This window comes from Arachis hypogaea, chromosome 18 (genome assembly GCF_003086295.3).
Source record: "Arachis hypogaea cultivar Tifrunner chromosome 18, arahy.Tifrunner.gnm2.J5K5, whole genome shotgun sequence".
In the NCBI taxonomy this organism is placed as follows: domain Eukaryota; kingdom Viridiplantae; phylum Streptophyta; class Magnoliopsida; order Fabales; family Fabaceae; genus Arachis; species Arachis hypogaea.
In genome coordinates, this window is record NC_092053.1 from 60,780,671 (window position 1) to 60,807,853 (window position 27,183).

At 37.7% G+C, this 27,183-nt stretch overlaps 1 non-coding gene across 1 annotated transcript; it reads left to right on the top strand.

The window, feature by feature from the left end:
- The first annotated feature begins 3,329 nt into the window (after window positions 1-3,329).
- On the top strand, window positions 3,330-3,437 carry LOC112773931 (small nucleolar RNA R71). The gene has a single exon (XR_003188451.1). It is a non-coding gene; the product is annotated as a small nucleolar RNA R71 (small nucleolar RNA).
- The last annotated feature ends 23,746 nt before the right edge of the window (window positions 3,438-27,183 follow it).

Sequence of the window (27,183 nt, forward strand, 5' to 3'; positions counted from 1 at the left end):
CTTGAGGGCCAAGAAACGTGAATTTCTAGTAAGTCTAAGGTGAGATATCTCTTCCTAACATACTGAGTGAGATTTGGTCAGTTGAGATTTTTTGGATTTAAAGTTGTTCTTGATGTGATTTAGGAGGAAAAAGTGCTTAAGGACCACCTGAAAGTTTAACCGAATTAGGAGCAGCAAAACCAGGAAGGGATTGACGAATTTAATCTTGATTGATTGTGTTTGAGTTGTGTGATTATGATATGGTTTGGCTGTGCTTGAAATTGATGATTTATATGAGTGATTCTTGTTGAAATTTTGGTGAAATTTTGATGAAATTTGATGAAATTCAAGCTTTAAAGTTCATGTTCTTGGGCAGCTGGAAAAATGAAACCCTAATCTTAAATTGAGGTTCAATTTGTGTTGAAATCATGTAGAAAAGATGGGGTTTTAGTGGCTGCTAATTTATTATGAATTATGGTAAAAATTGGTTGCTGAAAAGACTGATAAACAGGTAAAAACAGAGAAAGAATCTGAAGAATTTACGAAGAACACGAAGAACACTTTGAGTGTGATGAAGAACAATGAAGAACACCTTTTTGATTCATAAAAGGGCAAGGAAGTAATTAATTTGGTGTTTGGGGGTTATTTAGTAATTTCTGAAAGTTAGGGTGGTAAAAGTAGAAATATTAAAAGTTACGGGTGGTAAAAAGTGAATTTTAAAGGTTAAAAGTAAAAGTAAGTTAATTTTCGAAAATTTAATGATAAAATAATAAAAATAATAAAATATTAAATAATAATATTTAATTAAAAATAATATTTTAATAAAAATAATAAAATAATGCAGAAAAGGCAGTTTTCTGTAAAAGCTTTAGAAAGACAACTGTAAGCACAGAATCTCATAATTACTTTCATAAAACACTTAGGGAGTGGTAAAAACATATTAGTGAGGCAAAGATAAATAAAATATAAAAAGATGAAGAAAAGATAAAAATCGAAGAAAAAGTCTGTAAAGTTTTAATGACAGAAAAACAGACAGAGACTAGTGAACGAACTAGGGCAACATAGTTAGTCCTGGAATTGCGAATAGGGTTAGGTATTATATGAAAAGTTAAACTGTTTCAGTATAGACTTAATGAACCTATACTTGGGACAGACTAACTATTCATACCGAAATTTACATAAGCTTTAAATACATACGTTAAATAGAGAAATCAGAGCAGAGTAAAGAAACACAGAGAACAGAGTAACCAGAGCAGAATAAAGAGATACAGAGAAAAGAGTAATCAGAGCAAAGTAAAAAGACAAAGAGAAAAGAGTAATGTGATAAAGAGAAATGGTTTGAATTAAGATGTTGTAAAAGTGAAAGATGTAAAGTTTGTACAGTATGATTGAATAGAGAAAGAAAGAGGTACTGCATAAAAATGTGAAAATGATGATGAATAATGAGAATGATGATGAATGATGATAATGAGAATGATTATGTGATGATTTGTTGCTTGAGGCAACCCAAGAGATATTTATTTGTTGCTTGAGGCAACCCAAGAGATGTGTTTATTCATTTGTTGCGTTAAGGCAACTCCAGATATACTTGTATGATCATCTGCTGCAGTGAGGTAGTCAGATAGATAATGGTGTGATCACTGAGAACACTTTCCTACGGTACAGATCCATATTTTATTTCTGTAAGGCAGAGGGGTTATTTCCTGCTACAGAAGTACCGTGACCACCTGTTCCATTTCTGTAGTGGCAGAGGGGTTATTTCCTGTATACAGAAGGTGTGTCGGCGTACATCCCTACAGTGGCAGATGTGTTATTTCCTGCGTGCAGTGGACCCTGTGGTGGCAGAGGGGTTATTTCCTGTACACAGGGGTATAGCCAATAGGAAAGCCTTATCCAGACAGAGGTTGCTGGATAACGTCGGGAGCGGGTTAGTAACCGACAGATGAGCTCATTACCTGCACTAGCACTAGACATGCATCATACTTGGTTGCGCATTTCCTTTGTTATGTTTGTGGTATGAATGTATGCTTTCCTTGTTTGTATTCCATTCTCTGCGCTTGTGATATTTTCTTGTATTCTTCTGTTTGTGTTCTACTATCTGTTTTCTCTATCTTCTCTACTTATCTGTGTTTTTTAATTACTACTTCCTTGTATTCTGCTAATAGTCTGCTAAACAACATAGAATTAATGAACCTAACTAATAACCCCGACCCTACTAAGAACTCCCCAGTTCTTACCCCTTCTTTCTCCCTTCCCCCTTCAGATGGAAGTAAGAGTACCTTACCATAGTTCGCTGATGACCGTTCGCAAGAAGAGGATTCTGCTCTAGATAGTCTTCTGAGTCTAGGGTGAATATCGTTCTTTGATTATATGTAAATACTGTGAGACCAGCCAACGTCTGCACCCCTTCGTATGCGCACTTTAACCTAAATCCTGTGTACGAGATTCCTATTTTGTGGATACTTCATGAGGTACCAGAGAGACGTCCTGTGGAAAAGTCTGATTGTGCAGAGGAATAGCAGATGATGTTCTATCTTTTGATGACGTTCCACCTGACTTGAGTTATGAAGACTTAGAACGTACTTTCCCTCGCTTTAGTAGTTTAGAGGGACTAGGTGAGTATAGAGTCTAGGCTAGCCTAGGTGCCAGCTTAGGGACCTCTTGAACAGGTCAGGACCTGGGATGTTGTATGTATGTATATGTATATAGTTATTATCTAGCTATACCTAGGGGTGTTCTAACTAAAGGTCTATACTCTAATAAAGGCTGGATAACTGAATGTTGCTAGCTACTTGTGATCTATTTATGTGTGGTTGCTTATAACTATTTTATCTGTTATCAGCTGTGAGTTGATTATGAATGATTCCGTCTATTAATCCAAATGTTTTAAAAAAAAAGTACCTCGCTAACTAACTATGCTTTTAACAACGAATCAGGCTCATATAATAAATAATAGATAACAATTAGGATGAAAAATTGGTAGCACTCAGTTTATGGTATGTTCTAGGCGTACTGAAAATTGGGTCGTTACAAGTACTGTTGGATACAGCTTGCAATCCATTCAGACTATGAGAAATCATATTGACTTGCTGAGTCAATATTTTATTCTGAGCCAATATGGCATTCAGAGTATCAATTTCAAGAACTCCTTTCCTCTGAGGCGTCCCATTACTCACAGGATTCCTTTCAGAAGTGTACATGAACTGGTTATTTGCAACCATGTCAATGATTTCCTAAGCTTATGCAGGCGTTTTCTTTAGGTGAATGGATCCACCTGCAGAATGGTCCAATGACATCTTTGATAATTCAGACAGACCATCATAGAATATATCCAGGATGGTCCATTCTGAAAGCATGTCAGAAGGACACTTTTTGGTCAGTTGCTTGTATCTCTCCTAAGCTTCATAGAGGGATTCACCTTCTTTCTGTTTGAAGGTTTGAACATCCACTCTAAGCTTGCTAAGCTTTTGAGGAGGAAAGAACTTGGCTAAGAAAGCCATGACCAGCTTATCCCAAGAGTTCAGGCTATCTTTAGGTTGAGAGTCCAACCATATTCTATCTCTGTCTCTTACAGCAAACGAGAAAAGCATAAGCCTGTAGACCTCGGAGTCAACCCCATTGGTCTTAATGGTATCACAGATTTGCAAGAATTTAGTTAAGAACTGAAAAGGATCTTCTGATGGAAGTCCATGAAACTTGCAATTCTGTTGCATCAGAGAAACTAATTGAGGCTTTAGCTCAAAATTGTTTGCTCCAATGGCAGGGATTGAGATGCTTCTTCCATGTAAATTGGAATTTGGTGCAGTAAAGTCACCAAGCATCTTCCTTGCATTGTTATTATTTTCGGCCATATCTCCTTCTTTTTCGAAAATTTCTGTCAGATTTTCTCCAAAGAGTTGTGCTTTAGCTTCCCTTAGCTTCCTCTTCAGAGTCCTTTCAGGTTCAGGATCAGCTTCAACAAGAATGTTCTTATCCTTGTTCCTGCTCATATGAAAAAGAAGAAAACAAAAAAGAAGAGGAATCCTCTATGTCACATTATAGAGATTCCTTTATGTGAGTAGAAGAAGAAAAGAAATTCGAACACAGAAAGAGGGAGAGGGTTCGAATTTTTAAGGATAAGAGAAGTGTTAGTGAAAAAATAAATAATTAGAAGAAGGTGAGAGAGAAGAATTTTCTCGAAAATAAAATAAAATAAAATAAAAAATATTTTTGTTTTTAATTTAAAATTAAAGTTAGAATTTGAAAATTTAAAAAAAAAGAAAAATTAAATTAAATTAAATTAAATTAAAATTTAAAATAATTAGTTAATTAAAAAGGAATTTCGAAAAAGAGGAAGGTGATTTTCGAAAATTAGAGAGAGAATTAGTTAGGTAGTTTTGAAAAAGATATGATTGAAATAGTGACGATCGGGATTTTTGCCAGTAAAGAATGTCATAAAAACAGTCGGGTTGTAGATATAGTCTCTAAACCGACAGAAATCCCTTTCGTGCAAACGTTTTGGTTGTCACAAGTAACAAACCCCTTAAAATTGATAACCGAGTATTTAACCTCGGGTCGTCTTCTCAAGGAACTGCAAGGAAGTATGTTCTTATTATTGGCTATGGAGATTGCAAATTGGGGTTTCAAGAATGAGGAACAAGTAATTTAATGGTGAGAAAATTAAATGGCAATTAAAATGAATAAATAACTGTAAAGCAAACTTTTGGCAAGGTATGAGAAATTGGAAGTCCAAATTAGTTATCCTTATCAATAGTAATGAAAGCTGAATCTTAATTCCTCTTAGTTAACCTTTGCTAAAGCAAGGGAAGGTCAAGGGACAAATTGGTTTGATCTTCGAATCCTATTTATTTCCTAAGAAAAGATTGGGATTATTGAAGTTCAATTCAATTGGCAAGATAACAATTATCAATTATGCTGTTGAATTGGATAACTCCTGAGTTACTGATTTCTTAACCAAAACCGAAAGGGGAAAAGTAAATCTACTGGAATAAAGATGTCTTCAGAGTAAAAGCAATAATAGCATAAATGAGAGAAAGCAATATTAAACTGGAATACCTCAAATAACATTAATTCAAATAATCTGGAACATAGAAGAATTCATAAATCAAATTGCAAAAATAAATAATCAACTAAAGTAAAGGAACATTAAACCTGGATCGAGAGTTACTCTTAAAACTAAGAGAAGTTCTAAATCCTAATCCTAAGAGAGAGAGGAGAGAACCTCTCTCCAAGCTAATCTAAATCATGGAAAGTAACTAAATTGGCGAGCTCTTCCTAAATGGATGCATTCTCCCACTTTATAGCCTCTAATCTGTGTGTTCTGTGCTAAAAACTGGGTCAAAATCAGCCCAAAAATCGCTCCCTGCAATTTCTGTTATGTTCAAGTCACGGGCAAGTGACGCGGAGGTGTCGTCCATGCGGCCCCGCGGGTTGAGGTTCGCAGATGCGACGTGGACGCGTCATTCACGCGTTCGCGTCACCTAACTTCAAGGCAGCTATGACAAATTGTATATCAAATCGAAGCCCTGGACGTTAGCTTTCCAACACAACTAGAACCGCGTTGTTTGGACCTCTGTAGCTAAAGTTATAGCCGTTTGAGTGCGAAGAGGTCAGGCTGGACAGCTTAGCAGTTTCTCCAACTTCTTGTATTCCTTCCACTTTTGCATGCTTCCTTTCCATCCTCTGAGCCATTCTTGCCCTGTAATCTCTGAAAACACTTAACACACATATCAAGGCATCTAATGGTAATAAGAGAGGATTAATAATAAGCAAATATAAGATCAAAGAAGCATGTTTTCAATCATAGCACAAAACCAGGAAGGAAAATGTAAAACATGCAAATAGTATGAATAAGTGGGTAAAGAGTTGATAAAAATCACTCAATTGAGCACAAGATAAACCATGAAATAGAGGTTTATCAAATAGTAAACTTTTAAAATCAAACAAAAAGTTAAGTGGTTAATTGAAAAAGATTTGAAAATCAAATTTTGAAAAGATAAGAAGTTAGAAAAAAGATTTTTGAAATCAAGTTTTGAAAAAGATATGATTGAAAGATATGATTGAAAATTTAATTTGAAAAAGATTTTCAAAAGAAAGAAATTAAAAAGATTTGATTTTTGAAAATTAAAGTTGATTACTTGACTAACAAGAAACAAAAAGATAAGATTTTAATAGTTAAAGATTGAACCTTTCTTAATAGGCAAGTAACAAACTTTAAAATTTTTGAATTTAAATGCTAGTAATCAATTCGAAAATATGAAACAAAAATAAGAAAAAGATTTTGAAAATCAATTTGAAGTTTTCGAAAATATGAAAAAAAAATGAAAAAGATTTGATTTTTAAAGAAAAGAATTGAAAAAGATAGAATTTTTAAATAGAAAATTTGACTTGACTCATAAGAAACAACTAAATTTTAAAAAGTTTTGAAAAAGTCAACTCAAATTTTCGAAAATTATGAGTGAAAAAGGGAAGGATATTTTTTTTATTTTTGAATTTTAATGATGAGAGAGAAAAACATCAAAAAGACTTAATGCATGAAAATTTTGGATCAAAACAAATGATGCATGCAAGAACACTATGAATGTCAAGATGAACACCAATAACATTTTGAAGATCAAGATGAACATCAAGACTTATTTTTTTTTGAAAATTTTTAAGAAAAGAAAAACATGCAAGACACCAAACTTAGAAATTTTCAAACTTTAGACACTAACAAATTGAAAATGCATATGAAAAACAAGAAAAGACACCAAACAAGAAAAATTAAAGATCAAACATAGAAAATTATTAAGAACAACTTGAAGATCACGAAGAACACCATGCATGAGTTTTCGAAAAATGCACAAATTTTAAAAACATGCAATTGACACCAAACTTAAAATTTAACACAATACTCAAACAAGAAACATCAATTTTTTGGTTTTTTTATGATTTTATAAGAATTTTTTTTGGTATTTTTCGAAAACTATTTTGGGAAAAACGAAAAAGAAAATTTTTTTTTGTATTATTTTCGAAAATAAGAAATAAAAAGCTTAAAAATAAAATAAAATTACCTAATCTGAGCAATAAGATGAACCATCAGTTGTCCAAACCTGAACAATTCCTGGCAACGGCGCCAAAAACTTGGTGCGCAGAAATCGTGATCGTTCATTCCTTGGTAACGGTGCTAAAAACTTAATACGCATGTTCATAATCTTAATTCTTTGTCACAACTTCGCACAACTAACCAGCAAGTGCACTGGGTCGTCCAAGTAATAAACCTTACGTGAGTAAGGGTCGATCCCACGGAGATTGTCAGCTTGAAGCAAGCTATGGTCACCTTGTAAGTCTCAGTCAGGAAGATTCAAATGGTTATAGAGTTTTAATAATTAAAATATAAATAAAACGTAAAATAAAGATAGAGATACTTATGTAATTCATTGGTGAGAATTTCAGATAAGCGTATGGAGATGCTTTTGTTCCTTCTGAACCTCTGCTTTCCTACTGTCTTCATCCAATCCTTCATACTCTTTTCCATGGCAAGCTTTATGTAGGGCATCACCGTTGTCAATGGCTACTTTCCGTCCTCTCAGTGAAAATGGTCCAAGATGCGCTGTCACCGCACGGCTAATCATCTGTCGATTCTCGATCCTGTCAGAATAGGATTCAGTAATCCTTTTGCGTCTGTAACTACGCCCAGCACTCGCGAGTTTGAAGCTCGTCACAGCCATCCCTTCCCATATCCTACTCGGAATACCACAGACAAGGTTTAGACTTTCCGGATCTCAAGAATGGCCGCCAATAATTCTAGCCTATACCACGAAGACTCTGATCGTTGATCAGAAGGCTAAGAGTTACACATTCAAGCTTGCTTTCTTGTAGAACGGAAGTGTTTGTCAGGAACGCGTTCATAAGTGAGAATGGGGATGAGCGTGACATAATCATCACATTCATCATGTTATTGTGTGCGAATGAATATCTTAGAGAAGAAATAGGTTTGAATTGAATAGAAAAATAATAGTACTTTGCATTAATTCATGAGGAACAGTAGAGCTCCACACCTTAATCTATGGTGTGTAGAAACTCTACCGTTGAAAATACATAAGTGATGAAGGTCCAGGCATGGCCAAATGGCCAGCCCTCTAAACGTGATCAAAGGATCAAAAGATATAAAAGTAATAGTAAAAAGTTCTATTTATACTAAACTGGTTACTAGGGTTTATAGAAATAAGTAAATGATGCAGAAATCCACTTCCGGGCCCACTTGGTGTGTGCTTGTGCTGAGCATTGAAGCTTTCATGTGTAGAGGTCTTCCTTGGAGTTAAACGCCAGTTTGTAACCTGTTTCTGGCGTTTAACTCTGCTTTGCAACCTGTTTCTGGCGTTTAACTCCAGAATAGGGCAGAGAGCTGGCATTGAATGCCAGTTTGCGTCGTCTAAACTCGGGCAAAGTATGAACTATTATATATTGCTGGAAAGCCCTGGATGTCTACTTTCCAACACAATTGAGAGCACGCCATTTGAACTTCTGTAGCTCCAGAAAATCCACTTTGAGTGCAGGGAGGTCAGAATCCAGCAGCATCTGCAGTCCTTCTTCAGCCTCTGGATATGATTTTTGCTCAAGTCCCTCAATTTCAGCTAGAAATTATCTGAAATCATAGAAAAACCCAAAAACTCAGTAAAGTCCAGAAATGTGATTTTTATAAAAAAACTAATAAAAATATATTAAAAACTAACTAAATCATACTAAAAACTATGTAAAAACAATGCCAAAAAGCGTATAAATTATCCGCTCATCAGTGTTGTTGGCACCTAGATATGCATATTTCAAGCTGGGTGGTAATGCTTTCAGCTCTAGTTTAGGTGGCTCTTGGTGCACGAAATTGGAAATCACAGTTCTTCACAAATTCGCACAACTAACCAGCAAGTGCACTGGGTCGTCCAAGTAATACCTTACGTGAGTAAGGGTCGATCCCACGGAGATTGTTGGCTTGAAGCAATCTATGGTTATCTTGTAACTCTTAGTCAGGAAAACAATAAAATAATTCGCTTATCAAATTTGATTGCAAGGAATAAAAGGGCAGAACACAAATTATACTTGTATGCAATGATGGAGAATATGTTGGAGTTTTGGAGATGCTTTGTCTTCTGAAATTCTGCTTTCCTCTGTTTCTGATTCACGCACGCATGTCCTCCTATGGCAAGCTATGTGTTGGTGGATCACCGTTGTCAATGGCTACCATCCATCCTTCCAGTGAAAAGAGTCCAGGTGCGCTGTCACCGCACGGCTAATCATCTACAGGTTCTCAATCGTACCGGAATAGGATTTACTATCCTTTTGCGTCTGTCACTACGCCCAGCACTCGCGAGTTTGAAGCTCGTCATAGTCATTCAATCCCTGAATCCTACTCGGAATACCACAGACAAGGTTTAGACTTTCCGGATTCTCTTGAATGCTGCCATCAATCTAGCTTATACCACGAAGATTCCGATTAAGAGATCTAAGAGATATTCATTCATTCTACAGTGGAACGTAAGTGGTTGTTAGGCACGCATTTGTGGAGAAATGATGATGATTGTCACGTTCATCACATTCATATTGAAGTGCGAATGGATATCTTAGATAGGAACACGCATGTTTGAATGGAAAACAGAAATACTTGCATTAGTTCATCAAGACATAGCAGAGTTCCTCACCCCCAACAATGGAGTTTAGAGACTCATGCCGTCAAAAGGTACAAAGTTTAGATCTAAAATGTCATGAGATACAAAATAAATCTCTAAAAGTTGTTTAAATACTAAACTAGTAACCTAGGTTTACAGAAAATGAGTAAACTATGATAGATGGTACAGAAATCTACTTCTGGGGCCCACTTGGTGTGTGCTGGGGCTGAGACTTAAGCTTCTCACGTGCATGGGCTGTTTTGGGCGTTCAACGCCAGGTTGTAACCTGTTTCTGGCATTGAACTCCAACTTGTAACTTGTTTCTGGCGCTGGACGCCAGACTGCAACATGGAACTGGCGTTGAACGCCAGTTTACGTCGTCTATCCTTGAGCAAAGTATGGACTATTATATATTGCTGGAAAGCCCTGGATGTCTACTTTCCAACGCAATTGAAAGCGCGCCATTTGGACTTTTGTAGCTCCAGAAATTTCATTCCGAGTGCAGAGAGGTCAGAATCCAACAGCATCAGCAGTCCTTTTTCAGCCGAATCAGATTTTTGCTCAGCTCCCTCAATTTCAGCCAGAAAATACCTGAAATTACAGAAAAACACACAAACTCATAGTAAAGTCCAGAAATATGAATTTTGCCTAGAAACTAATGAAAATAAACTAAAAACTAACTAAAACATACTAAAAACTATATGAAATTAACCCCAAAAAGCGTATAAAATATCCGCTCATCAGCTCTGCATCTTTGTTGCTTGTGATGGTTGGCATGATTGAGTTTCCCATGGTTGCTTGTGGTGATTCTCCATCTGGTGTTTATTCCAGCTCAATGGTTCCTCCACATTGTTCTTCTTCCAAGACTTCTTGAACTATTTGTTCCATGGTGTCTACCAGCATGCATTCTCCTATGGATTCCTTGGGGTAACTCATTGCCTTGAAGACCATTTCTCTTCATGCAACCTTAAGACTAGTTCCCCTTTTTGCACATCGATGATGGCTCCAGCAGTAGCTAGGAATGGTCTTCCTAAAAAAAATTGATGTGTTGGCCTCTTCTTCCATGTCCAGCACAACGAAATCAGCAAGGAAGATGAACTCTCCTACTTCCACTAGCAAGTCTTCCACCACCCTATGTGGAAACTTAAATGTTCTGTCAGCCAATTAGAGTTTCATTCTTGTTGGCTTGGCTTCCTCAATCTTCATCCTTCTCATCATGGTCATGGACATAAGATTTATGCTAGCTCCCAAATCACACAGCTTTTTCAATGGTGATGTCCCCTATAATGCAAGGGATTTGGAAACTCCCTGGGTCTTTCAGCTTTTGAGGCAACTTCTTCTGTATGATGGCGGTGCATTCTTCATTCAAGATTATAGTTTCTTTTGCTTCTCAGTTCCTCTTTTTGGTTATAAGCTCCTTCAAAAATTTAGCATAGAGTGGCATTTGTTCTAATGCCTCAGCAAATGGTATGTTGATTTAGAGTCTCTTGAAGATCTCTAGGAACTTAGAAAACTGGCCATCCTTCCCATCTTTTCCCAGTCTTTGTAGGTATGGTGCCCTTGGCACATAAGGCTTAAAGACTAGTTTTGGTAGAGTAGGGATTTCTTCTTCGTCCTTGTTCTCATGCTTTCCACTTCTTAGAGTAATGGCTTTGCATTTTTCTCTTGGGTTAGCCATGGTATCACTAGGAAATGTGTGTGTGGAAAGTGGAATTTGCTTGGACAAAATCCCCACTTGTGCTTCCAACTTTGAGATTGTTGCGCCTTGATTTTTCAAATTTGACATGTATTCCTCTTGATTAGCATCTATCCTTCTGTCAGTTTGTGCTTGTCTGTCCATGAGGGTGGAGACTGCTCCTATAATTTGTGAGGACAGTTGTGCTATTGCAGCTTCCATTCTCTCAAAGTTGCTCTTGATCTCACATGGTTGCATAGTTGAGGATGATGTATCTTGATTGAGGTTGTTGTGCATGGGTTGGTTACTATGGTATGATGTGTTTTGTGAGTTGTGGTAGGGTCTATGGTTCCCTGTTTGATGTTGGGGTTGTGGTTGAAATGCTAATTTGATGAATAAGGCTTGTTGTGGTCCTGGTTGTGGTTTTGCTAATTTTCCCACCAAAAGTTTGGGTGGTTCTTCCAACCTGGGTTGTATGTCTTAGAGTGTGGGTCATATGGTGGTCTGGATGAATTGTTTACATAATTGGCTTGTTCCCAGTTAACTTCAGATTCTTGTGCATTCCCTTCTTGTTGAGGAGTTTGGTCTTGAATGACTGAGGCTTGGTTGGCCTCCATCCTTTTGGTTAGAGCTGCTATTTGAGCTGCAATTGCTTTGTTCTGAGCTAACAAAGCATCTACAGAGTTGAGCTCTAGCACTCCCTTCTTCTGAGTCCTCTCTGAAGCATAGAAATACTCATTTTCAGCTACAGTCTCAATGACATCTATGGCCTCTTCAATGGTTTTCTTCTTGTTGAGTGATCCTCCTGAAGAATGATCCACATCCTTCTTTTCTTCATAGGATAAGCCTTCATAAAAGATGTGTATTTGGACCCATTCATTGAACATTTCTGGTGGGCATCTTCTTGTCAGATCTTTGAATCTCTCCCAGGCCTCATAGAGTGTTTCTCCATCTTGTTGTCTAAAAGTTTGCACCTCAGCTCTCAGCCTATTGATTCTTTGTGGGGGTAAAATCTTGCAAGGAATCTGTTCACAACCACCTCCCATGTAGTTAGGCTATCCTTGGGGAATGATTCCAACCACTTTGCTGCCTTATCTCTGAGTGAGAAAGGGAACAAGAGTAGTTTGTAGATGTCAGGGTGTACCCCGTTGGACTTTACAGTGTCACATATCCTCAAGAATGTGCTGAGATGTTGATTAGGATCTTCTTGGGCACTTCCTCCATATGAGCAATTGTTCTGAATAAGTGTGATGAGCTAAGGTTTCAGCTCAAAATTATTGGCATGAATTGTTGGCTTTAGGATGCTGCTGCCACAATTTCCTGGGTTTGGGTTGATGTAGGAGCCTAAGACTCTCCTTTCTTGCCCATCATGATTTACTGGGCCTCCTCTAGCATTGTGAGCTTCTTCTTCATGGTGGTTCTCCATGTTCTCCTCCATATTTGTTTTAAAATACTCTTCCTCTTCCTCAGCACCAACGACTCCTTTCCCTCTTGCTTCCCTCCTTAATCTAAGGAAGGTCCTCTTAGGTTCAGAATCAAAGGAAGTTGAAGCACCGCTTCTTCTACCTGTCATACAACCAACAAGGCAAAAAGCAGGAAAGAAAATGAATGAAGAAATTACTCTTGTTAAAGTGGATGTTAGTGTGAGTGGTGCAATTAATCAAACAGTTAGAAGAGTGGAAATATGTATATAAAAAAAAATACTCAAAGAAGAAAGAAATAGAACTCAAAATAAAAGAAAATAAAAGGTGCTAAATAAAATAAAATAACAAGGAATTTAAATTGCTTAATCTAGCTCTCCAATTGATTTAATCACTGTCAAATTTAAGCCAATCCTCGGCAATAGCGCCATAAAACTTGATGACGAAAAATTCACACCCCATTCAAAATTGGTGAATTAGTCCTTTTTGGCAAGCGCACTAAAATTATCGTCAAGTAATAACCCACAGTGGAGTGAGATCGTATCCACAGAGATTGGCAAATTCGAGCAGTTTTAATCAATTGATGAATTAGTCAAGCGGATCAATAGGATTGTAGAGTGCAGAATTGTAAATGACATAAATATAAATGACTAGAATATAAAGAAAAGCAATAAAGTGCAGGAATATAAATGGCAGAAAGTAAAGGGCAGAATCATAAATGACTTGAATGTAAATAGGAATGGGAAATTGCTGAATGTAAAAATAAGCATTAAAGAAATGGATAGATAGGAATGGGGAAATTCATTGAGATTGGGAGATGTTGTCTCTTTAGATTGAATTAAGCTTATATCCTCTTCAATCATGCAACTCATTGACCTCTTGGCAATCATGATTGATTGAGCCCCAATCCCTTGGTGACTCAATCTCTCATATCTTGATCAATAGCCAATTCCTTGGTCTAATTGCTCATGAAGAGAGATATGCTTGGTCCCTGATTATACCACACACCATTATAAGTCCAAGTAGAGGGAGGATTATATGTCACATATCCAAACACCAAAACCCAAATTCTACTCTAGTGTGAGAAGGGATTTCAAGCATGATTTCATATTTCCTTTCCCAAGGTTTCCATGAAACCCAATTGCATTCAATCTCTTTTCCAAGATAATTGAATACTAAGCATTAAGAACGAAATTCCTTCTAGCAAATCAAAGAGAAGATGAAGAGAAGAAGGAATTCACTATCATCAATCCATCAAGTACAACAGAGCTCCCTCCCTCAATGAGAGGGAAGTTAGCTACTCATACCTCAAAAAGTACTCAAGAGTGAAGTATAAAAGTGGATCTAAAACTGACTGCTTAACCCCCTCTTCAGTACTCCTTGGGGGTATTTATACTACTCCTAGTAAAATAAAAGAATTACAAAAGTGAAAAAGGAAAATTACATTTTTGGAGGGAAAAGAAAACACTCAATAAGTATGACATCTTAGCTGGCATGTGGCTGGCGCTTCTCTGGCGTGTCACGTGCCTTTCGTTTCCAGCTTGGCGTGCCACGCCTACTCCTTCAAGTGGCACGCTCGTCCTTCTCTCAACCTTGGCATGCCACGCCTTCGAACTCAAGTGGCACACCATAGTGGATTTCTTATGTTGGCGTGCCACACCTTCGAGCTCAAGTGGCACGCCTCTTGCCTTCTCACTTCTCTTTACCTCTGGAAACTTGTACTGGCATGCTACTCCTAAGGTCTGGTATGCCACGCCCTTTCTTCATGCTTGGCTAGGCTTCTCTAGAAAGTTGAACTAGCGTGGCACGCCCAGGGTCTGGCGTGCCACGCCCCTTTTGTGAGTGAGTGGTTCCTCTGTTTGGCGTGCCACGCCACGAGCTCAAGTGGCACGCCCCAATACTTCTCTCTTGAATGACACTGGCGTGCCACGCCTGGTTGCTCAAGTGGCACGCCTAAATAAAGAATAGTGAATGGTGTGCCACGCCTTCGATACCAAGTGGCACGCCCCATGTAATTGGCCTCCTTCATCCTCTCTGGAAACTTAAACCAGCGTGCCACGCCTAGAGGCAGGCATGCCACGCCCATGATCTTGTCTTGGTTCTAGTAGTTGGTGTGCCACACCTCAGTCTTCAAGTGGCATGCCATAGTGAAATGCCAAGGTTGGCATGCCACGCCTTCGATACCAAGTGGCACGCCTAGTCCTTGCTTTTGGTCCTTTGTGCATTGGCGTGCCATGCCTGGTTGCTCAAGTGGCACGCCCAGTCTTCAATTGCCTTCAACCCCTTTTCTGGATTGTTGTACCAGCGTGCTATGCCATGCTACTCAAGTAGCACGCCCATGGATTTGTGAACTCTTCAAGCTTGGTGTGCCACACCTGAGTTCTCAAGTAGCATGCCCAAGTGACTTCTTGGGGCTGGCGTGCCATGCCTTCGACATCAAGTGGCACGCCATAGTGAAGGTTCTTCTTGGAATGGTGAGTTGGCATGCCACGCCCCTTTGCTCAAGTGGCACGCCCATAGTAGTTGATGGGTCAGGCGTGCCACGCCCAGCTTTGCGTGTCACGCCCCTTTTGTGTCCTCCATTGTAGCTCTCTGGAATTTTGTATTAGCGTGGCACGCCCAGTCTCTGGCGTGCCACACCCACATACATGCTTGGACTTCTTCTCTGGACTTCAGTATTGGCATGCCACGCCCAGCTCCTGGTGTGCCACGCCAGTGCATTTTTGTGGTGTTTGCTTCAAGTGGCACGCCAGTTTCACACACCTGGCTTCTTGTTTGTCTTCCACCCAATTTTTGATGCTTTTCTCACCTGAAATTCAGCACAACTCATCTCAAAGTGGTGTACCATAATATTCATCAAATAATGCATGAATTGTACTGATCAAATGAGATTTATGCTCTTTTATGGTCTTCTTTATGCAAGAAAGAATGGTAGATGATGCAAGTCATCAGTGCACATTCATGTATCAATTTGCTTTAACCATATGCAGTTGTCCTTAAAAAAATGAAATGAAATGAAAAAAAAATATATAGTAATAAGATGGGACAAAAGTTATCCCAAAGAAAAAGAAAAAAATTGGAATAAGAAATGCATATGTGTTTTGAATAGAAAGTAAGGCATGAATGTGTGTGAAAAGAAGTAATGGGTGGCTAGAATGCATTTGTTTTTGTGGGTTGATTGATATAGGTTGAGTTGGGTACTTGACCTAATCAAATATTCAATTCTTTAGTCCACTTAGCCATATCTATCCTACCTTAACCCTAACCCCATTACAACCCTAATAAGTCCTCATGATAATTGCATTCATGCATCACTTGTTGTTGATTGTTAGATGGAAAGCAAAACCTTGAAAGCATGATTAGAAGGAGACTTGAGTGATTAACCCTTTGACACCGAGTGATTAGAGTGAATACACACCTAGTGAGGGTTCGATCACTCAATTCTATGTTTCCACATCTCTTATCATGCATTCTTGCAAGTTGCTTCTTTTTGATGAGTTGGATCAATTCAATAGATTTTGTTTGCATTGAGCTAATTCTTTGCTTAGCCCTATATGTTAATAATCTTGCTTGGAATTTGATTGTTTGTTTGCACCAAATCAATAGGAAACTATAGATACATATATATTAGTATATAGTTACTTGCATGAAGATAGCTAGTTGCATTTAATAAGTTGATTACCCCTTTGATTGTTTCCCTTGTCGGTTTAGCATGAGGACATGCTATTGTTTAAGTATGGGGGAATTGATGAGTCCATATTTGATGGTATATTTCGACTCAATTTGGATGGATTCTAGCACATGAACTCACACTTAAGCACCAAAATAGCATACTTTTGTGTATGATCCCTAATTTGATCTTAAATGTGAAAACATGCAATTTTGTGCTTTAATAGAGCAATTTATTGCCACCTTTGTGCCATTCGATGCCGTGATATGGTTTGTGAGTGATTTCAGGCCTTGAAAGTAAGAATGGACAGCTAAAAGTGGAAGAAAGCATGTACAAAGAAGAAAACATGAAGAAAACAAGGAAAAGCCCACACAGCGAAGTGTGCGTGCGCACGCACCTGTGCGTCCGCACAGGTCCATTTTCAGCCGCGTGTGCGAACGCACACGTCTGTGCGTCTGCACAGGTCCCTGCACATGAATTCATTAATGAGGCACGTGCTGCGCGAGTTTGGAGGCCCTTTGCTCAATTTTGGAAGGCTGAAATGCTATTTTGGAGTGCTATATAAAGGAGATTTCAACACTTATCAAAGGGGGGGAGGCATTAGAGCAATTTTTACATAGTTTTCATAGTAATTAGGAGTAGGAGTAGTGTAGAGTAGATTGCTTTCTTAGGGTTTTCAATTTCCATTGCAGCATTTTATAGCAAGCCTTGATTTTGATTTTACTTTTTCAATTGTAAGTACTCTCAATTTCCTCTTTAATTAAAGCAATTTTACTTTCAATTTCTCTTGGTTCAAGTTACTTTGTTCATATTGCAATTTTGTGTTCATTGAAGTTTTGATTGATGAATTTTACATTTCATGCTTCCCTTATGTTTGATTGCTTGTTTATGTTTGGTTTTGTAGGTAGTTGGTTATAGTTTTACATTTTACTTTGCAATTTTTCATGTTTTTACTTTTATGCACACAAGGTGTTTGTGAAAATGCCAACTCTAGATTTTGAGTAGATTTTCCCACCTTGGCTTGAGGTTTGAGTCCCTAGGATACTAGAGTCATAATGTCTGACATTTAGTGGTAATTCTTGGGTAGTTAGTTAGTTGACTCTTGTTTCCGTCGACGCTAGCCTTTTATCAACTAGTTTGGTAAGTTGGTTAGGACTTATGGATTAAGGTCAATTATGCTTGCTTGATTTACTCCTCGATGGTTGGGATTGACTAGGCGAGATTGACCCATAATACTTACCATAGTTGTGGTTATGACCATGATAGGATTCCGTGGATCCTCATTCCCAAGTCAAGGTTCTTTTATTGCATTTTTACTAGTTTTGATCTCATTTTCCTTGTTGCTTGCATTACTTTCCACTTTTGATCATTACTTAGTTCTTTTAATCTTTTGTTCTTTAATTGCACAAAAAACCCTTTTACTCTCTTCACAACCGGAAGAAGTAACATTTCATTTGCATTCCTAGGGAGAACGGCCCGAGGTTGAATTACTCTTGATCTCGGTTATTTTGTATTGAATTTATTATTTGACCTCGAGAATTCATTGTTGGTCTAGACTATACTTTCAACGATAGAATTCTATTTTGTGAAGATCTAGATCAATGATAAATCCTCACTTGTCAGACATCAATAGCTCAAGGAACACCAAAGTCAACAATTTCAAGCCAAGAGTGAATAAAACTATGTGAAAACTAAGCCAAGCATTTTATCAAACACTTGGTGTGCATGAGAATAAAATAATATTAAAATACATTAAAATGAATTCTAAAGCTACCAAAGCAAGAAAATAGCAAAAATAACTAAAGGAAGAAATAAATGACATGGAAACATAAATTTGCATTAATTGGAATTAAAATAACAAAAGTGTTCATAACATGAAAATTAACATAAAAGAGAAAATAACAAAAGAGATGAAGAAGATAAAGATAAGAAAGCATAGAAACATAAATGAAACTACACTAAAACAATAATTAAATTGCTGAAATGAAAAGGAAAATAAGCTAAAAACCCTAATTCTAGAGAGAGGGGTGATGACAAGTCATCTTATGCCAGTTTTACAAGCATTTTTCATTAGTTTCATTAGGTTTTATGCACTTTCTTGCACCATAAGTAAGTAATTGGAGTGGATTTTCATGATTATCTTGAATTAATCAAACATCATTAATTTTACACAAAATAATATGTTTTATGCTAGAATTCATTGATTTTATGAATAATGCAAAGATCTAGTAATTTTGGCGGAGCTTTGATTAGTTGTTTGGTTGCTTGTGATGACAAGTCATCTTAGCCTAGTTTTACTAGTCTTTTTCTTTGATTTTATTAGGTTTTATGCACTTTCTTGCATTGTAAGTAAGTAATTTGGAGTGGAAATGCATGTTTTGTTGAATCAACAACCACCCTTTAATTGATACAAAATCATGAGGTTTAAGCAAAAATTATTTGAATTATGAATGAATTGTAAACTTTGTGAATTTGGTGATACTTTGATTGGTTGATTTGATTATTTGTAGGTGAAGAAAAGAAAAAATAAGAAAAGCGTGGCCTAAGGAGCGTTCCCAAAGGAAGCAAGAAGCATGCCCAAGAGAAGAAAAGCGTGGCATCATCAAAGAAGGAAGGAAGCCAAGTTGGGTGAGTGAACCGAGCATCACAAAGGAAAAAAGGAGAAAGCAAGGCACAAAGCTTAGTTAACTTAGTGAACTGAGCATCAAAGAAAGCAAGGCAAGGACATAAAGCTCAGTTCACTAAGTGAGCTTTATCGGGGGTTCTCCAAAATTAATTCAAGACACAATTCCAAGGAATGAAGCCTCAAGGTCTCGAACTCATGACCCAAGGGAAGCAAGGAACGCTCCTTGCAAGGAAAACAAGAAGAATTGGCCAAAAAGCCTTCTCCAAGGTTCGAACAAGGAACCTCACGCTACCAAGCTTGCAAGGAAATTAAGCCAAAGTGAGTTGGCTAGGATTCGAACCTGGGAACTCCATGGAGAACAAGAGAGGAGTGCTACTCTTGGTGCAAAGAAAATGAGCCAAGATGGCTCTCCCAAGGTTCGAACTAAGGAGCTTCATGAAAGGCAAGGAAGGAGCGCCCAACCCCTCCAAGGAAATTAGCATAAGTTTGCTTCCACCAGGATTCGAACCTGGAAGCTTGAAGCCCAAAGCAAGGCGCTACAATGGGGAGCTCAGTTGGTTTTTCCAACTGAGCGCTACTCTCTCCCACTTCCCACACTTTGGCATGCTAGGAAGCACACCAAGGGAGGAACCTTGCGCACACAATGACACGGCCAGGGAGCTAGGACGCACGCTTGACACACCCAAGGCAAGACATAGAGCTCAGTTTAATTTTTCAACTAAGCTCTATTGAAGAGCAACCTGAACAAGGCTGGACGCGCACAAACTGGGCAACACAAAAGCACATTGGGCGCTCAGTTTGGTATTTGAACTGAGCCATCCCCTGGGAGGTGCACCTTGGGCCAAAATCCATCAAAAATCCAAATTAATTCATTTTTTTACCAAATTTTAGAGCCCACCCAAATTCTTATATCTAAATTAGGAGGTGTATAAATAGAAGCTATTTTGATTTAGAAAGGACTTTTTGGCTTCTTTGAGAATATTCATTTTTGTAATTTTGAGAGTTTTACTTTGAATTTGGATTTCTGAAAACTTGGAAGGAGAATTGATCTCTCTTCTTCCTTGTTCTTGCTTGAGCACTCTTGACTTCTTGTTTTGGATCTTGGGTGAAGAATTGAAGAAATTCTGTTTCAATCTCACCTTGAGATCTCTTGTTTAATCCTTCTGTAAAATTCTAAGAAACTTTGATTTACATTTCAAATTCTGTTTACTGCTTTCTCTCTTCTACTTCTTCTACAACTTACTTTTCCATTTCTTTTGCAATTGTTCTTGTTGGATCGAGGAAGGATTTGAGATCTAGACTTGTTTTCTAGTCTCCTCCACTATTGAGATCTTTAATTTCTCTTTTAATTTCTGCAATTGAGCTACATTTACTTTCTGTTTTAATTCTTCAAGCATTTTTACTTTTTTGTTTGAGATCTACTTAAATTCAACTCATCTTTGGCTCTTCTGTTTATTGCAATTTACTTCTGCTTGTTTAATTTTCTACAATTCCAGCTCCCAATTCCTTTTATAATTCAAGCTATTTACCTTTTTTGCAACCTAAGCTTCTGCAATTTAATTTACTTATTCTTTAAGATTTAGCACTTTTACTTTCTGTTCTCTTTAATTTACTGTAATTCTTCCCGCTCCCTTTAGAATTCATACAATCTAGCTTCTGTCAATTACAAACAACTCAAACCAATACTTGATTCGCTTGACTAAATCAACCACTAAACTAAAATTTCTCAATCCTTCAATCCCTGTGGAATCGACCTCACTCATGTGAGTTATTATTACTTGATGCGACCCGGTACACTTGCCAGTGAGTTTTGGATATTGGAATTCGTTTCCCAAAATATCCATCAGCTTGTAGGTGAAAAAATGGTGGAAAGAGGAATTTTTGGCACACTTTTGAAGTTTGGGCACGCTTTGGACCTTAGGCCACGTTTTGAAAAGCGTGGCGCATCAAAGCTCACAAGGAGCGCTCAAAGTTTCAAACTGAGCGCCCAAGAGAGGAACCAAGCGCATGCATCAAGGCAAGGCACAGCAAGGAGTAGCGCTCAAAGATTTGAGCGTAGCGCTCCATTTTCCTCACTTTTGCGTGCCTTTCATCAAAGAGAAAGCACCAAATGATGCAGCACAAACCAAAGGCCAAGGGCTAGCGTTCAAAAACTCAAGTGTAGCGCTCTATTTCTCTCACTTTCTTGCGCTTAACCAAGGCACACAAGGCTCTTGCCCAAGAAATTTAAGGAAGCCAAGTGCTCTCACCAAGGCTCGAAGAGGGGAACTAAGACAAGGGGGAGTGTGGCACTCAAAAATTGAGCGCAGGGCTCACTTAGTGAACGCTATGGGCTAGGGAGGCACACCAAATTGATAAGGCAAAGAGTGAACGTTATGCTCACTATACCAAACGGAGCGCTCCCCTGGAAGGTCCGCACACACCAATCCAATTGAACCAAAGCCAAACCGGACCCATGCTTCCACTTCAATTGAACCAAAGCCAAACCGGACCCATCCTTCTTCAAATCCATTTCTCATTCAAGGCCAACTTTTAAAAGCCCACTCCAAGCTTTGAAGACCAAAATAGAAAGTGTATAAATAGGATTAAGTTTGATTTGTAAAGGACCTTTTGCTCAATTTTTAGTTTTACCTTTAGCTCACTTTTTTATTTTCAATTGTTTTGAATTTGGGATTTGGGAATTTGGATCTGAGTTTTTCCTTCTGTTTTCATTTTCATTCTTCTGCAACTTCTACTTTTCTGTTTTGGATCTTGAATTGAGATTGAAGAGCTCCATTAATTCAAATTCTAAGAATCATCTTTTACTCTTCCTCTCAAATGATCTAAGGATTGGGTTTAAATCTTCTCTGCTGTTTTCAATTTCAATTTCTTCTGTAAATTTCTCTTCTGCTTGATCAAGAGAGTAATTGAGATTTAGACCTGTTTCAAATCTCATTACTCTTCTTCGATCTTCAATTTCTCTTTAAGATTTCACAATTGACTCAAGTTTTCTTGCTATTTTGTCTCTTGAAGATGTTCTTGCTACTGAGATCTAGATCTGGATTCTTGCATCTCAAAGCTTTCTGATTTACTTTAGTTTGCAATTTCTTGTTCAATTTTAAATCCAAGCACCCAAATCCTTTTACTTTTCAAGCAATTTACATTTCTCAGCAATTTAGATTCAGCAAATTTACATTTCTTGCACTTTAAGTTTCAGCTATTTACTTTTCTTGCAATTTAAGTTTTAGTTCATTTACTTTCTTGTACTCTAAGTTTCATGCAATTTAATCTTTCTGCACCTTTAGATTCAGTCAATTTACCTTCTGCACTCTATTTTTCTGCTCAATTTATATTCTGCACTTCTATTTACTTGCAATTTAGCTTCTGTCAACCAAAATCACTCAATTCATCAACTATTCGCTTAACTAAATTCATCACCTAACTAAAATTGCTCAATCCATCAATCCCTGTGGGATCGACTTCACTCTTGCGAGTAATTACTACTTGATGTGACCCGGTACACTTGCCGGTGAGTTTTGGTGTGGAATCTAATTTCCACCCATCAAGGGGGGAGCTTCTCTCTCTAGAAACTAAGAGAAAAATATCATAAAAACTAAACCTAATTGCCCCCTTCATTCCTCTTCACTTTGGCCTTAAATAGCTTCAGAAAATGAGTTGGATTGGGTTTTGGAGGCCCAGAATTCACCCCCAGCGATTTGCATTAATGAGCTCACGTGCAGGGACCTGTGCGGACGCACAGACGCGTGCGTCCGCACATATGCTAAAAATTGACCTGTGCGAACGCACAAGTACATGTGCGTATGCACAGGTAGACTTATGTCCATGGTGCGCGGAAATTGTGATTACACTTTAATTATGTAAAATTTATCGCTCTTTCTTTCCCTGGTAATGGCGCCAAAAACATGATGCCCATACCATGGTTCACAACTTCGCACAACTAACCAGCAAGTGCACTGGGTCGTCCAAGTAATACCTTACGTGAGTAAGGGTCGAATCCCACGGAGATTGTTGGTATGAAGCAAGCTATGGTCACCTTGCAAATCTCAGTCAGGTAGGGTTAAATGTGATTGGATTAGATAATTAAAAGATAAACAATAAGGGATAGAAATACTTATGTAATCCATTGGTGAGAATTTCAGATAAGCGAATAGAGATGCTTTTCGTTCCTCTGAACCTCTGCTTTCCTTCTGTCTTCATCCAATCAGTCTTACTCCTTTCCATGGCTGGCTTTATGTGATACATCATCATTGTCAATGGCTACTTTCGGTCTTCTCTCGGGAAAATGATCCAAATGCCCTGTCACGGCACGGCTAATCGTTTGGAGGCATCACCCTTGTCAATGGCTTCATCTTATCCTCTCAGTGAAAATGGTCAACGCACCCTGTCACAGCACGGCTATTCATCTGTCGGTTCTCGATCATGCTGGAATAGGATTTACTATCCTTTTGCATCTGTCACTACGCCCAGCAATCACGAGTTTGGAGCTCGTCACAGTCATTCATTCATTGAATCCTACTCGGAATACCACAGACAAGGTTTACACCTTCCGGATTCTCTTGAATGCCGCCATCATTCTAGCTTACACCACGAAGATTCTGATTAAGAGATCTAAGAGATACTCATTCAATCTAATGTAGAACGGAAGTGGTTGTCAAGCACGCATTCATAGGGAATGATGATGACTGTCACGTTCATCACATTCAGGTTGAAGTGCGAATGAATATCTTAGAAGCGAAACAAGATGAATTGAATAGAAAACAGTAGTACTTTGCATTAATCTTTGAGGAACAGCAGAGCTCCACACCTTAATCTATGGAGTGTAGAAACTCTACCGTTGAAAATACATAAGTGATAATGGAGTTCAATGGTCTCGGCCCCAGAGGGGGAACCGGAGTAACCAAGACTACTATGATCCGAAGATAAAACTCAGGATGTCAAATACAATAGTGAAATGTCCTATTTATAATAAACTAGCTACTAGGGTTTACAGAAGTAAGTGATTGATGCATAAATCCACTTCCGGGGCCCACTTGGTTTGTGCTTGGGCTGAGCTTGAGTGTTGCACGTGTAGAGGTCCTTCTTGGAGTTGAACGCCAGTTTTTGTGCCAGATTTGGGCAGAGAGCTGGTGTTGAACGCCAGTTTGCGTCATCTAAAATTGGCCAAAGTATGGACTATTATACATTTCTGGAAAGCCCTGGATGTCTACTTTCCAACGCAATTGAAAGCGTGCCATTTCGAGTTCTGTAGCTCCAGAAAATTCACTTTGAGTGCAGGGAGGTCAGAATCCAACAGCATCAGCAGTCCTTCTTCAACCTCTGAATCTGATTTTTGCTCAAGTCCCTCAATTTCAGTCAGAAAATACCTGAAATTACAGAAAAACACACAAACTCATAGTAAAGTCCAGAAATGTGAATTTAACGTAAAAACTAATGAAAACATCCCTAAAAGTAACTAGATCCTACTAAAAACATACTAAAAATAATGCCAAAAAGTGTATAAATTATCCGCTCATTAGTCTACTATAGCAAATTGCATATCATTTTGAAGCTCTGGGCATTAGCTTTCTAATGCCTCTGGAACCGCCTCATTTAGACCTATGTAGCTCAAGTTATGACCAATTTAGTACAGAGAGGTCAGGGCTGGTAGCTTTCCAAATCCTTCATTTCTTGAATTCTTCCACTTTGTATGCTTTCCTTCCACTTTCTCAAGCCATTCTTGCCTTCAAAACCTAAAATCACTCAAACAAATATATCAAGGCATCGAATGGGAGAAAAGTGAATTAAAATTGGCAATTTGAGCATGAAAAGCATATTTTTCACAATTAAGCACAATTAGGAAAGAATTCACAAAAGCATGCTATTTCGGCGAATAAATGTGGGTTTTTGTGATGGAATCCACTCAAATCAAACCAAAATATATCGTAAAATATAGATTCATCAATTTCCCCACACTTAAACGAAGCATGTCCTCATGTTAAACCAACCAAAGGAGATGAATGAAGGGGTAATTATTAATGCAACTATCTACGTGCATGTAACTATACTAAATGCTATCTATATATCTACACTATGATTCCTATTGAGTTTGGCAAAAACAAACAAAAGAATCTCAATCAATCCAAAGTAGGAGCTTAGGGCCAAGACAAGGGAAATATAGCAATATGATCAATGTCCAAAGATTGATTTGAAATTTCTAAAATTCATTTCAACAACTTGCAAGACGACATAAGATAGGCAGTGGAAACATAGAATTGAGCAATCGAAACCCTCACCGGATGTGTTTACACTCTAATCGCTCAGTGTGTAGGGTTTAATCACTCAATCCTCCTTTAATCATGTTTTTCAAAGATTTGCAAGGCATCTAACAATCAACTAATATTTGATGAATGAATGCAAATATCATGAGGTCTTTTGAGGGTTGTAATAGGGCTTAGGTAAGGGTAGGATTAATATGGTTAAGTGGGCTATTAGATTGGATCTTTGATTAGCTCAAGCATCCCACCTAATCCTATATATCATCCTATATACATAACAAAACAATCCTAGCTACCCATTTATCCCTTTCTCACATTCACTCATGCATCCTTCTTTTTAATTCAACCACATATGCATCTCCTATTTTCATTCTTTTTATCTTTTCTTCTCTTTTTTTTTTCTTTTTTTCTCTCTTTATGTACATTAAACTTTCTTTCTTTATCATATAAGAGAGATGCATATGTTTTGAGTAATGAATGCATGAGTGTTTACCCATTCTCAATGAACACCCAAAGCACTAACTACCAATGTTTCCCACAAATTCTCCCATACTTGATTAACACACACACACTCAAACCCAAGCTAATTAAAGATACAATTCAAGGACATAATGGTTTTTCACTTAGGGCAAATGATGTGCTTAAAATGAGAACAAATAGGAATTAAAGACTCAAAGAGTAGTTTACAAGGATAGATGTAAGGGTTGGCCATATAGGTTTGTGAGTTTAATTAAAAATGGCCTCAATCATACTAAATGCATTCAAAACAACAAATATAGGACATATAGATTAAAGCAAATCAAAGATCACAATCATAAAAGGATTATAACACACAAGAACAAAATTTTGTGGTTGATGTGCAACCACACAATTAAAGCTCAAATCTCACTTGGTATTTTGTTCAAGCTCTTTTCTATGTCCCATAACAAAGAATACTTTAAGCAAGTTCAAAAATAATTTTCAAATCTAATCAATGGAATGCCCAAAAAGAGATTTCTTGAAAATTCTTTGTTGCTTTACCAAACTTATTCAATCTAACATACAACATGCAAGTATGTACTACCATAATACTATATGCATTAAAGAAATATATACAAACAAAATAAACAAAGTGCAAATAAGAACAAAAATTGCAAAAATTGAAGAAAAAGAACAAAAAGAGTATTGCAAAGTGTCTAAGAAGAGAAAATTTTTTACCCTCGTTGAAGTTAGCGATCCTCCCCCACACTTAAATAATGCACGGTCCTCCGTGCACGCACACGGTCCAAGGGTAAAGGGCTTTGAGGCTCCACCTTCTGCGGGTGGGCTCCGGGGGCTCCGGGTTGCTATATAAAGACATAAACAACAATTGAGGAGAAGTAAGTTTGTGTGGTATGATGAAAGGCAATGTGTGTATTCTAAATGCGCGCACAATTTAGAATACAACACATTGATCGAGTAAAATAATAACCACAAAAGCAAGATAAGTAGCATGTTCCCTAATTAAGTAGTCCTAGGTTGCAAATAATAGATAAGCAAAACTTAAGGCACAAACAACCTAGGTAACCACAACTAAAGTGAATTCGTTATAAAACATATTGAATAGTGAGATTATGCAAGTGAAAGCGCAAAGTGAATAGAAAATGGCACAATCAACAATAACCAAGTCCATGATGAAAAGAGGCTACTTATTCATTCTTAGAAATAATGAAATAATCACATGCATAAGGTGCTTGTTACAAAAAGTGACAAGTCTTGATAAGAATCAGGTCAAGTCAACTCAAAAAAATGCAAAGCATTAACAAGGAACAAATACCTTGTCATGTGATCATATTCACTTAAGAACCATGATGACTAAGTAGCTCAACTCAAATCACTAAAGTAAAAGTGCACAATTCAAGATGCCACAAAAGGATATAGTCTAATACATATGGTCAT